At 43.1% G+C, this 12,607-nt stretch overlaps 1 protein-coding gene across 2 annotated transcripts in view; it reads right to left on the reverse strand.

Annotated features, from left to right (window-relative positions):
• Positions 1-12,607, reverse strand: part of LOC147109514 (protein PALS1-like) — a 135,588-nt gene that overhangs the window by 67,509 nt on the left and 55,472 nt on the right. For both annotated transcript variants that reach the window (XM_086003522.1, XM_086003523.1), the window contains exon 2: positions 9,031-9,115. The gene's annotated coding sequence lies outside the window, so the exon portion shown is untranslated. The remainder of the gene's footprint in view (positions 1-9,030; positions 9,116-12,607) is intronic.

Raw genomic sequence — 12,607 nt, forward strand, 5'->3', positions numbered from 1 at the left:
TGCCAAAATACAGAAACACTACATATGAACATTTTATGTGGCAGTAATAAAACCAAGCTATCTCAATGTTAATAATTTGTTACACATAGACAATAGAAATACATCTCAAGGAATTTCACAGAGGAGAAAAGTAGTGGGTGCTGAGGCTTTGTGGGAAGGCTAGGAGAAGTTACTGAAATCTTGGTTGAAGAGATGGGTTTTGAGAAATCTGGGGGCCAGATAGAGAAGTGGAGGAGTTGGCGGAGGCTGTTGAAGGCTCTGCCACCAGTGGAGAGGAGGGCAGAATACGTCCCAGAGTCAAAGTTTTTTTTATATCCAAATGTAGCAATCCAGTCACTGATTGTCAAGAACAAGAACTGATCAGTGCATCAGATGCTGTTAATTTTCATTTAAATGGCTGCTCTGGAGGATAGCTAGTTCAAAACAAGTGAAACAACATTATTCGTGTACAAGACTGGTTTTGCTATAAAAAAAACAGAACCTTTCTGATGAAAGGTCATCGACCTGAAATGTTAACTCTGTTTCTCTCTCCACAGATGCCACCTGACCTGCTGAGTGTTTTCCAGCATTTCTGTTTTTATTACTGTAAACAATGCTGATTTGAATTGAACATCAACACTAGTGCATTTTTCAAGGATTCCTGGATGTGGCAAACAGCTTGTGATATTTGTCCAATCTAAACTTCCTCCTTTAATTATTCTGAAGCTATGAGTGATTGAAGCTCTCATGCTGGAGCTTAAGTCCAGCAAAAATGAAGTATGCTGGAACCCATGTTTTTGAATTTTAAATGCTGTAACCTAGACTGACATACAGGACAGCAACAATTTTGAGAGTAAACTTACAAGGAACATAAAAGCAGACTGTAAAGCTTCTACAAGTACGTAAAAAGAAAAAAAAAAAGAGTAGTGAAGACAAATGTAGGTCCCTTACAGTCAAGTCAAACGGGAGAATTTATAATGGGAACAAGGAAATGGCAGAGCAATTAAACCAATACTTTGGTTCGGTCTTCACGGAAGAGGACACAAATAACTTCCCAGAAATGCTAGGGAACCAAGGGTCTAGTGAGAAGGAGGAATTAAAGGAAATTAGTATTAGTAAAAAAAGTGCTGGAGAAATTAATGGGACTGAAAGCTGATAAATCCCCAGGGCCTGATAATCTGCATCCCAGAGTACTAAAAGAGGTAGCCATGGAAATAGTGGATGCATTGATTGTCATCTTCCAAAATTCTATAGATTATGGAACAGTTCCTGCAGATTGGAGGGTGGCAAATGTAACCCCACTATTTAAAAAAGGAGGGGGAGAAAACGGAACTACAGACCGGTTAGCCTAACATCAGTAGCAGGAAAATGCTAGAATCTATTATAAAGGATGTGATAACAGGATACTTAGAAAATATCAATGGGATTAGACAAAGTCAACATAGATTTATGAAAGGGAAATCGTGTGTGACAAACCTACTGGAGTTTTTTGAGGATGTAACTGGTAGAATAGATAAGGGAGAACCAGTGGATGTGGTGTATTTGGATTTTCATAAGGCCTTTGATATAGTCCCACATGAGAGGTTAGTGTGCAAAATTAAAGCACATGGGATTGGGGGTAATATACTGGCATGGATTGAAAATTGGTTAACAGACAGGAAACAGAGAGTAGGAATAAATGGATCTTTTTTGGGGTGGCAGACGGTGACTAGTGGGGTAAAGCAGGGATCAGTGCTTGGGCAATATATATCAATGATTTGGATGAGGGAACCAAATGTAATATTTCCAAGTTTGCTGATGACACAAAACTAGGTGGGATTGTGAGGAGGATGCAAAGAGGCTTCAAGGCGATTTAGACAGGTTGAGTGAGTGGGCAAATACATGGCAGATGCAGTATAATGTGGATAAATGTGAAGTTATTCACTTTGGTAGGAAAAACAGAAAGGCAGAGTATTATTTACATGGTGATAGATTGGGAAATGTTGATGTACAAAGGAATCTGGGTGTCCTTGTACACCAGTCACTGAAAGCAAACATATAGGTGCAGCAAGCAGTTAGGAAGGAAAATGGTATGTTGGCCTTTATTGCAAGAGGATTTGAGTACAGGAGCAAGGATGTCTTACCACAGTTATACAGGGCCTTGGTGAGACCACACCTGGAGTAGTGTGTGCAGTTTTGGTCTCCTTACCCAAGAAAGGATATACTTGCCATAGAGGGAGTGCAGCGAAGGTTCACCAGACTGATTCCTGGGATGGCAGGACTGTCGTATGAGGAGAGATTGGGTCGACTAGGCCTGTATTCACTAGCCATGGTGTGGAGATGCCGGTGTTGGACCGGGGTGGACAAATGTAAGAAATCACACAACACCAGGTTATAGTCCAACAGCTTTATTTGAAATCACAAGCTTTCGGAGCGCTGCTCCTTCGTCAGGTGAAGTGGAGAGATGCATAAAAACACAGCTTATATAGCTTGTTCTCTCCACACAGATGCGGCCGGACCTGCTGTGATTTCCAGCAAAAAAATTGTTGTTTTTCATACAGACCCCAGCATCTGCAACATTTGACCCCTTGTGACCCCACCTCATTGTTCTTTGATGTAATGTTTTCCTGACTGACCTGTTTGGACACCATTTACACCTTTGATTGCTGTGATTATCTCTCTGCCGAGGTGTGATAAATGGCAGTTAGAAAGATTACCTGTAAACATCTGACATTATTCTCTGACTATATAAGCTGTGTTTTTATGCATCTCTCCACTTCACCTGACGAAGGAGCAGCGCTCCGAAAGCTTGTGATTTCAAATAAAGCTGTTGGACTATAACCTGGTGTTGTGTGATTTCTTACATGTATTCACTAGAGTTTAGAAGAATGAGAGGGGATCTCATTGAAATGTATAAAATTCTGACAGGGCTAGACAGACTGGATGCAGGAGGATATTTCTCCTGGCCGGGGGGTCTAGAACGAGGGGTCACAGTCTCAGGATACGGGGTAGGGCATTTAGGGCTGAGATGAGGAGAAATTTCTTCACTCAGAGGGTGGTGAACCTGTGGAATTCTCTACCACAGAAGGCTGTGGAGGCCACGTCACTGAATATATTTAAGGAGGCGATAGATAGATTTCTAGACACGAAAGGCATCAAAGGGTTATGGGGAGAGAGTGGGAATATGGTATTGAGATAGAGGATCAGCCATGATCATATTGAATGGCGGAGCAGGCTCGAATGGCCGAATGGCCTACTCCTGCTCCTATTTTTTTTCTAATTTTGGTGTCAATTAAGTGGACACATATTTCAGTGGAATGCCTGTGACCTCCTACTACATTTCCTAATTAAACTTAGCTCCCCCCAAACAAAGTAGAAATGAATTGAGAATGCAAGCTGAGACACAAACATCTGACATCTCAAGAGGTTACATGCAGACTAAAGTGCTAATTTTTATAAATAGATCGGCAAGATCAAATGTGCCCATTTTAAGGAACATTTGAATTCTAATCTTCATCTAAAAGACGACATAACCAAAGACTTCAAATTACATATTTTGAGAGGAAAGGAAAAGAGGAAAGTTTAATCTACACAGCCGACAACATTTCTAAGTGCTACGCTGGAAGAGAGAAAAAATAAGAAAGCTTGAATATTTTCAATTTCATACTTAAAGGAAAAAATGAGTCACCTTCAACTTGTTATTCAATATCACAAATTGTTTAGATACGTTTAGTTTTTCCAATCAAAAAATTGCATTTCATTTTGTCTCGAGTCCAAACTCTGACCTTTGAACATAGGAACAGGAACAAATGTTCCCTTTAAGTTGCGCGGCCATGCAACGCTCCAGGGGTCCCGCCAGCTGGTGAGCCAGCTTTTAAATTGGAAAAAAGCCACGCATGCGCGGACTTTTGCATGGGCCTCGCAGCCAGTTAAAGGGGCCGCGTGGTCCAAAACAAATTACGGGGAACATTGAACAGGAATAGGCCATTCAGCCCCTTGCGCCTGTTCTGGCATTCAATGCTCGAACTCCATCCACCCACCTTGGCTCCATATCCCTTAATACCCTTGGCTAGCAAAAATTTAATCAATCTCAGATTTTAAATTATGAATTGTGCCAACATCTACTGCTTTTTGTGGCCGAGTGTTCCACACTTCTACCACCCTTTGTGCGAAGAAGTGTTTCCTAACTTCTCTCCTGAATGGCCTGGCTCTGATTTTAAAGTTATGTCCCCTTGTCCTAGACTCCCCCACCAGCAGAAAAAATTTCTCTCTATCTACCCCATCAATTCCTTTCAAAATCCTGAAAACCTCAATCAAATCACCGCTTAATTTTCTATATTCCAGGGAATACAGGCCTAGTTTATGTAATCTCTCCTCACAATTTGACCCTTGGAGCGCTGGTAACATTATGAATCTGCACTGCACGCCTTCAATTCAATTTTATTTGCCATATGTACTAGTACAATGGAATGCTTACTCCCCGTAGGGACACGTCAGCTATTTTTACAGCGCCGTGTTCAGAAAGTCAATTCTTTGGCATCCAGTGGCAGTGGGAGCACGACGTCCCTCAGCCGCTCCGTCCTCCTCGTCACCGCGGCCTCCTCCTCACTGTTGCCGGCTCGGCTCCACGTGTGGTGGCCTGCTTCTCCCACTCACCCTCTGGTCACCATTCCCGGCTCCCCTCCTCCCAGTCGGACTGCGAGTCGTCGTGGCTGCTGCTCGATGCGCTGCGTCCGCCCAACTCGCCGAACACATCCTCCGGTCACTGCGGCCTCCACCTCACCGTCGCTGGCTCCATGGTCCGACGGCCCGGGCCTGCTTCTCCCGCTTCCAGTCCGGCCTCTGTGCTCGGCTCCCCTCCTCCCAGTCGGAATGCTTCCCCGCTGAGGAGCAGCCAGCCGACGTGCTCTAACGGGTCGATGTGGCTGCTGCTGCGTCCCGATGCGCTGCGCTGCCTCCGCCCGACTCGCTGAACACCTCGCTCCGGTTGCAGGAGCGAGCGGCGAGAGTGGGCCACCCGAAGCAGAGAGAGCGCGCTAGCGAAGGACCGTCTCGGTCGCCATCTTGACTCTGGCCAAGGCCAATGTATCCTTTCTACGGTGCAGTGCCCAGAACTGTACATTGTACTCCAGTTGTGGTTTAACCAGGGCTTTGTATAGCTATAGCAAAACTTCCTTCCCATTATATTCTAGCCCTTGAGATATAAAGGCTAACATACCATTAGTCATTTTGATTATTTTTTGTACCTGACTACCACTACATTTTAGTGATCTGTGTACATGGACCCCTAAATCTCTTTGGACCTCCACTGTTCCCAGCTTTTTACCATTTTTTAAATAATCGGATCTATCTTTCTTAAGACAGAATGTAAGCTGCTGTTTGCTTGAAGAGAGGGATGCGTAGCATTTTTAAGTTTCTTAATGAAGTTATCACTCAGACTGAAACACTTCTGCTTCCCTCCTTACCAACTCGTGATTTTTAAAAATTGTAATTTAACAAAGTCCAACGTTTTCGCCACAGAACGATCAGTGATGGACATTCACACTGACCCGAGAATTTACTGGTTATTATAATCGAGTACATCAGTTCAGTTGCTATCAAGATTCTTCCAGCTCAACAACTGCAGCACTGTGCCATTTAGGATTTTGTTTTGAGAAACAAAAAAAAATCCATGAGGTAACAGTAACCTATGGTGTAGATCAAAGTAGAATTACAAAACATCTAAAAGTTGCTAAAATTGAAATATAATTTCAATTCCATACATTTAAGCAAAATAGATTTGTCAAATGCACAAGTAAAGCAAACCCAAATTTTGCAACTAAAAGGGTTGTTGGAATAAGCAGATCTCGGATTCCTGAAGCCAGAGAGTGTTAATTGCTCAGAAGTAACAGTCCCTTTAACTCTTTTAGAGTGCTATATTCAGCACCAAGTCAAATTAAATCTTTCGAGAAGTGACAGCAAACCAATTTATCTGTGCTTCTAGCTATTCTGAAGAGGCCTCAGGGCCAAACAAAGCTCTAATAATCAATCCCAAACTCAATGCCTGAGAAAAAATAGTTGTTGAAAAAAAAGTTTTATTCAGGATTTCATCAAAGTTTATGGAAAAAAAGACAAAGGAACACACACGGATACATGGCTGAAAAGAATACCATCACTAATTTACATTTACAGAAGCAGCAAGGTGCTGTAGTTGCTTTCAGTATAATTTCATATACACGGGGTGAAAAGGGTAAAAATAATAAAGCGTGGAACACCTGGATATTCATTCAATTAGGAGTACTATGGGGTATAAGCCTGATGGAGGCAGTTGTCTGACAACTGCAGAGTACCAGAGGTAAGCAGTTTCTGCGAGGGCAGAAGAGCGCTCCATTTTCATGGCCTGGGTACTCCTCCATCCCCGGACAGGATCCTGCACTGGGATTGGGGCAATCAACTGAGAAGGCAATGATTTAAAACAACAACAACTTGTATTTATATAGCACCTTTAACATAGTAAAACATCCCAAGGCGCTTCACAGGAGTATTACAAGACAAAAAATTTGACACCAAGCCACATAAGGAGAAATTAGGGCAGGTGAGCAAAAGCTTAGTCAAAGAAGTAGGTTTTAAGGAGCGTCTTAAAAGGAGGAAGGAGAGGTAGAGAGGCAGAGAGGTTTAGGCAGGGAATTCCAGAGCTTAGGGCCTCGGCAACAGAAGGCACGGCCACCAATGGTTGAGCGACTATAATCAGGGATGCTCAAGAGGGCAGAATTAGAGGAGTGCAGATATCTTGGGGGGTGGGGGGCTGAAGGAGATTACAGAGATAGGGAGGGGTGAGGTCATGGGGGGATTTGAAAACAAGGATGAGAATTTTGAAATCGAGGCGTTGCTTAACTGGGAGCCAATGTAGGTCAGCGAGCACAGGGGTGATGGGTGAACGGGACTTGGTGCGAGTTAGGACACCGGCAGCCAAGTTTTGGATGACTTCAAGTTTACGTAGGGTAGAATGTGGGAGGCCAGCCAGGAGTGCATTGGAACAGTCAAGTCTAGAGGACAAGGCATGGATGAGGATTTCAGCAGCAGGTGAGCTGAGGCAAGGGCGGAGGCGGGCAATGTTACGGAGGTGGAAATAGGCGGTCTTAGTTACGCTGCAGCTATGTGGTCGGAAGCTCATTTCAGGGTCAAATATGACACCAAGATTGCGAACAGTGTGGTTCCGCCTCAGACAGATGTTAGGGAGAGGGATGGAGTCAGTGGCTAGGGAATGGAGTTTCTGGCAGGGACCGAAAACAATGGCTTTGGTCTTCCCCATATTTAATTGGAGGAAATTTCTGCTCATCCAGTACTGGATGTCGGACAAGCAGTCTGACAATTTAGAGACCGTGGAGGGGTCGAGAGAAGTGGTACTGAGGTAGAGCTGGGTGACGTCAGCCAACATGTAGAAATTGATGCTGTGTTTTTGGATGATGTCGCCAAGGGGCAACATGTAGATGAGAAATAGGGGGGGGCCAAGGCTGGATCCTTGGGGGACACCAGAGGTAATGATGCAGGAGCAGGAAGAGAAGCCATTGCAGGTGATTCTCTGGCTACGATTAGAAAGATAAAAATGGAACCAGGCGAGTGCAGTCCCACTCAGCTGGACAATGGCGGAGAGGCGTTGGAGAAGGATGGAGTGGTCAAACGTTTCAAAGGCTGCAGACAAGTCAAGGACGAGGTGGGGTAGTTTACCTTTGTCACAGTCACAAAGGATGTAATTTGTGACTTTGATGAGAGCCATTTCTGTACTGTGGCAGGGCTGAAACCTGATTGGAGGGATTCAAACATGGAGTTGTGGCAAAGATGGGCACAGATTTGGGAGGTGACAATACGTTCAAGGACTTGAGAGGAAAGGGAGGTTGGAGATGGGGTGATAGTTTGCAAGGACAGAGGGGGTCAAGAGTTGTTTTTTTTTTATATAGAGAGGGGTGATAACGGCAGATTTGAGGGAGAGGGTGACAGTACCTTAGGAGAGAGAACCGTTAACAATGTCAGCTAACACGGGAGCCAGAAAAGGAGGTTGGGTGGTCAGCAGTTTGATGGGAATAGGGTCGAGGGAGCAGGAAGTGGGTCTCATGGACAAGATGAGCGCGGAGAGGTCATGAGGGGAGATCGGAGAGACACTGGAGAAAGATGTGTGTTCAGTGCTAGGGCAGGGGGGAACCCTGGACGAAGTTTGGCCCAGTGGGCTAGAGGAAGGGAAGTGGCAGAGGCCATTTTGCCATCTTCGAGATGCTGCTGGGAGTCCTGAAGACTCTTCAGTTTGTGGAGGTCCTGATGCAAACCCCACACACAAGTTTCTTTGGGCATCAACAGGTACATAGAAAGACAAGCAAGGTGGGGGTCCGAGAACCCCTTTACAATTCCTATGCCGACCTGCGACTGGTGTGGATGGGGAATTCCGGAAATAGCAGCGCAGTGTTGTGGGGGCAGACACCTCAGGTAACAGGTCTCCACCTTCACTTCCTCTTTACTGCATTCCCCAGGTTCAACCAAAAAGGAAATCTACTCTTTATTTTAAGGTTAGCATATCGGAGATCTGCATGGTTGGGCTACAGATTTTGACATAGGCAAAAGTAGCACAGCATTGTTCCAGATTCAAATAAATGTGCTTATAAGAACAATTACATAAAATAAAATTTACAGCTCATCAGTAAATGATGGGTTACTGCTGTATTTCCTTTCAATACTTAAGTTTGGACATAAAAACCAGCACATATTTGTGAAAGTACTGTCATCAAGCAACAGGTTATTTTTAAACTCATTGCTGCAGCACAATTATCGGTGTATACAAAGTATACTCTGCACATTGAGCTTATGAATTTATTAAAAACTCTTTCTTTTCGTCAATGGCAATTATTTGCCTCCCCCTCATTATTTTATGGATTCTTTTTATACAAACTTTTTCTACTCCTCCAGCCTTCCAGTGCAGCTGGATATTCTCATTTAGTCAAGATTAGCATTCCTGTGGCATTCTGAAGAACTGGACTCCCGTTTCTATAGTAACAGCTTTGTCAACCATCAAGATGCCCCGGCACAATACCAGAAAATACTTACATCACACCGGGAGAGTTTCCACGTTTCAGCTTCTTCTTTCTAGCTTTCTTTTAGTCCCACGTCGGTTTAGGTTTCGCTTTCCTGCCTGCCACAATATAAAAACAATGTTTTCTTTAAAAAAAAAATAATTTAAGTGCACAATCACAACATATAGTTGGTCCAAGCCCCAGACAGCAGACAGCTAAAGCTAGGCCATAAGAATCTGTAATGCATGATGCCAATAAAGCCTATAAAGAATGGCATGCAAAGTATCTGTTCTATTTATGTCAGTCAGTCACTTTAGGGGAGGGATTTATACCTGATTGGCAATTGGGTGACACATATGGGCTGCTTCAATTAGTTTTGTAACTTAATGAGTCACCCTTAAATCAGCTTTGCAAACCAGGAATCAAAATCAGCAGCAAGTGGGGGTACTCGTGTTCAATCCATCTCATCTCAACGTATCCCTGTAAAATGAGTGTCCATTTTTCCACCCCAAGCTTTCAAAATTCTATCAGTCCAGTATTTGTTGTCACAGTACAGAAATGCAGCCTGTACACGAATTTGAATTGGAAATTTTCTATTTGTAATCTTGCGATGTGACTCAATTTCAAATATTACAAAGAGCAATGTGTTCCATGTACATCAAACAAAAATACAAGAAAGGACCACAAGCGCACCCATTGCTGATACCAAGCATGAAACCAATCCTAAATCTGTACAGTATTGTTTTTCAGCTGCCAATTGTATCAGCACCTTTGAAGGTTTTAACAACCACAGCTTAGTCAATTTTTTCAGTGTTTTTGAAGGCGATTTGCTTTTGCCACCAACAAATTGCACAAGGGCAACAATTTAAAAAAAATAACCAATTACCTAATTTTTACAATTTATCTTAAAAGTTTTCTTAAAGTTAACGGAGGAAAAAACTTAGCACTTGGCTCTCCCTGCAAGTTAGAGCCCAGATTCCTTTTAAATCATAGCTCAGACATACGTCTGCATCTGTAATTTCACTTGGTAGTTTAAAGCAGCTATGCTTACTTTCCTTTTGATTCCTCAAACATTAAGGTGAGCATTTATTATTAGAAACATCCGTACAAAGGAAGAATAAAGCCTTATTCACACAACAGTTATCAATTACAGCAATTCACGAGTTTTCCTCCATGAAGACATTGGCAAAATCATTCTCTCTTTTTCCTTCCCCTCTCCATTAGTACTTTGTTTCCAAGTACGTAGTACATGTATGCTTTCATCAGGACAGCTCAGGCCCAAGAGATCAGAGTATTAAAAAAAATCAGAGCGGACCCCATCACCTTGGCTTACTTACCAAGAGATATGTGTGAAGACCATAAGAAAATCACTTGAACTGTTGGCGCATGCAATGTCCAGTAAAGGATCTCTTGTTAAAGTATCTGCCCGGGCTCATTGGTAGCACTCGTGCCTTTAAGTCAGCAGGTTGTGGGTTCAAGCCCTACTCCAGAGACTTGAGCACAAAAATCTAGGCTGACACCCCAGTGCAGTACTGAGGGAGTGCTGCACTGATGGAGGCGCCGTCTTTCGGAAGAGAAGTTAAACGGAGGCCCCGAGGAGCAGGTGGATGTAAAAGATCCCATGGCAATACTTCGAAGAGGAGCAGGGGAGTTTTCCCTGGTGTTTATCGATAAACCAAATGACTTGGTTGATGTTATTGTCAAGAGCTAAATTGATTGGCTGTAGGTTATTCTCCATCTGTGTGGACATTAATGTTGTAAATATTACGATCTCAGCTGACAGTTCAGTGCAGGACTGAAGGAATGTTGCATTTTTGGTGGTTGTCTTTTGGATGAGATGTTAAAGGGAGACCCTGTCCTTAACAAAAGAACACTGCAAATATAAAAGTTCTTACTGGAAACTGGACATTGGCCACAAAAGGTTCCTTGAGATTCGGACTGTAGGCCAATTGGTTACATTAATCACAATGGCCCGTATCTTCCGATCCCTACGGGTATGTATGAGCTGTGTACACACCCGTAGGAACCTCAAGTGCTGGTTTCAGACATGCGACGCGCATGCGCTGAAAACTGGCACTTCCGATCTGTCAAGAATGCTCTTGACAGATCCTGCACCTGCCCTGGAGAAGGGCCTCTGCGGGGGGAGATTCCGCTTTCTGCAGAACCTCCGCCCACTGAAATCCCTTATAAATCTTACACCTGGTAAAAGCTGACATAAGGCCTGCTTTTACCAGCATAAGAGTTAAAAAAAAAGTAAAAAAATATTTTTTTCCACTCATTTATAATGTAAATAAAATACTTTTTAAAAAGGCAAGTTTATTTTTAGCCCCATAAAAATTTATTTTTTTCAAAAAATTTAATTGTTTAAAATATTTAATTTAAAATGTAATTTTAACTCATTTTAAAAACATGATTAAAAAGAAAAATTATTTAATGTTGTAGTGTCTATTTTCAGTGATCCCCATTCATACTTGTGACAGGTCTATCTGTCAAAAGTATTAAGGGGAATCCCTTCTCCCATTGGCTCGCCTGGCCCACCCTGGGCTTTTGCACACACACACCAGGAGAGGCCCAGGAGCGGAAGAGTCCGGACCTTGGGAGCCCTCAGGTAAGGGCGTGGATTTTTTCCCCCCTGATAGGAGGCATCCACACGCAGGATGCCTCCGATCGGAAATTATGGGCCAATGTATTTCAAGACAGAACTATCTGGGGAAGGGCAAGGAAGAAGATAACAAGTAGTCACACAAATGTACTAAAGTACCAACTTCCAAATGACACGTAGAAATGAAAACAAGTGTAAAACGTCCATTCAAAATCAAAACTGAAACCTCTTATCCACAAACATCCCCCTCCTCCGTCCCCTCAAGGTGCAGATTCACTCGAGTATGGCTTCATGGACAACAGCCACCTCTGATGCATTGCCCAAGTGGCCATTCTTCATAGTTAAACTGCGACAGATAACCAGACTATTTAGATCTTGGTGCATCGCAGCCAAGGCTGATGATGTTCATATGTGTACTTCCCAAGGGAGTCACTCGACAGTGATCAGGAACAACAGCTTTGGCTGGTTTCCCCTCTCGAACTCAGACTGAGTTAGCGATTGAACCTGAAACCTCCTGGTTAGTGTGGCTCAATTCTAATTACACGGTGACTTTACAAACTGAGCTATCAGAGAGCTTAGTCTGTAAACTGAACATCAATCATGAAAAAGTATTCTAATGGTGACTGTTTGGAAAATTACATTTAAACAGTCAAATAAAATACCCATTGCACCCAACCAGTTTGGACAAACTGTCCATTCAGAATGCAAAAACAAGATAGTGAATCATTTCCCACTGTTCAAATCAAACATGCTGGCTTCCTTTGACACTAAACGTGTTGAAATGAACGGACATTCAACAGCTTCGTTGTTGCAGAGATAAATGCAGCTAAATTTGATGCTTCGTGGAGGTTTACTGTTTTGTAAATACCATGCTTTGTATGTATTGTGGAAAAACAAATGACTTGCATGCCTTTCCTTTACTCTAATTTTCTATGCTAAGGGATATTAGCACTGGGAATTAGAACATTTCCCCATTGAGACACGCAGCTTTAGCACCAAGCACTGGTGT

Source organism: Somniosus microcephalus, chromosome 12 (assembly GCF_052327205.1).
Source record: "Somniosus microcephalus isolate GS21.2 chromosome 12, FLI_Smic_1.0, whole genome shotgun sequence".
NCBI classification, from domain to species: domain Eukaryota; kingdom Metazoa; phylum Chordata; class Chondrichthyes; order Squaliformes; family Somniosidae; genus Somniosus; species Somniosus microcephalus.